The sequence below is a fragment of the Aplysia californica genome, unplaced genomic scaffold (assembly GCF_000002075.1).
Source record: "Aplysia californica isolate F4 #8 unplaced genomic scaffold, AplCal3.0 scaffold00930, whole genome shotgun sequence".
In the NCBI taxonomy this organism is placed as follows: domain Eukaryota; kingdom Metazoa; phylum Mollusca; class Gastropoda; order Aplysiida; family Aplysiidae; genus Aplysia; species Aplysia californica.
In genome coordinates, this window is record NW_004798200.1 from 1 (window position 1) to 1,095 (window position 1,095).

The following is a 1,095-nucleotide window of genomic DNA, read 5'->3' on the forward strand; positions in this document are numbered from 1 at the left end:
ACTCCCCCGGGCATTCACGTCTCCAATACATTTCCTCCTCTACACTTGTGGCATTTCCAATATTTATTTATTTCATAATCATTTATCTGGGGAGTGTCACTTGCAGTCTGGCACATCCTGCTGAATGTTTTGTTTCTGTTTCCAGAAAATTGTCTATTGTATGTTCGTGCGAGCGTGTCAGGGGTAATAATGATTGTGTTGACATGACCCTTGATGCTATAGTTATAGTTCGTGTCGCTGCAGCTGAAGAAAGCACACTGTAAATTCCATTCCTTTTTGCGGAGGATCGATAAGGGGCCGTATCTGAACAAACCAGATCTTGCCTTTACATTACTTTATTTGATCTTATAGCAGAATGTCTTGTCTTGTCTTAAATTATCTTGTCTTGTTTTGTTTTGTCTTTTCTTGTCTTGCGTTATCCTATCTTATATTGTCTTGTCTTGTCTTATCAAATTATGTTATCTTATGTTATCTTGTCTTGTCTTATCAAATTATGTTATCAATGTTATCTTGTCTTGTCTTGTCTTATCTTATATTATATCTTATCGTATATTATCTTGTCTTCCCTCGACTTGTCCAGTCTCATCTTACCTTTTGACATCTTCTCTCTACTTGCATTATCCAGGCTTGCCAACGTTTTGAATCAGACCACGCATCAACGAACATAATTACTTCAGGTGGGATTGGTACAGCTGCAATGTATATCTTAATCTTCTCAAATTCCCGATTTCCGAATCCGGGACAATCACAGGAATTGTGGGACAGTAGGGAACCCTTATTATCTTTTGTCTCCTTTATCGTATCTTATAGCACCTGTCTTATCTCATCTGACAGCTGTCGACGTTTTAATTCTAAACATGTATTCACCCAATCACATAAAAGCCGTGGAACATGAAATGAGAGAGAGATAGAGAGATAGATAGATAGATAGATAGATAGATAGATAGAGAGAGAGAGAGAGAGACAGGGAGAGAGAAAGAGACTGAGAGAGAGAAAGAGACTGAGAGAGAGAGAGAGAGATCGAGAGAGATAGATAGATAGATACAGAGAGAGAGAGAGATAGAGAGAGAGAGAGATTACGGTAATTTATTGATT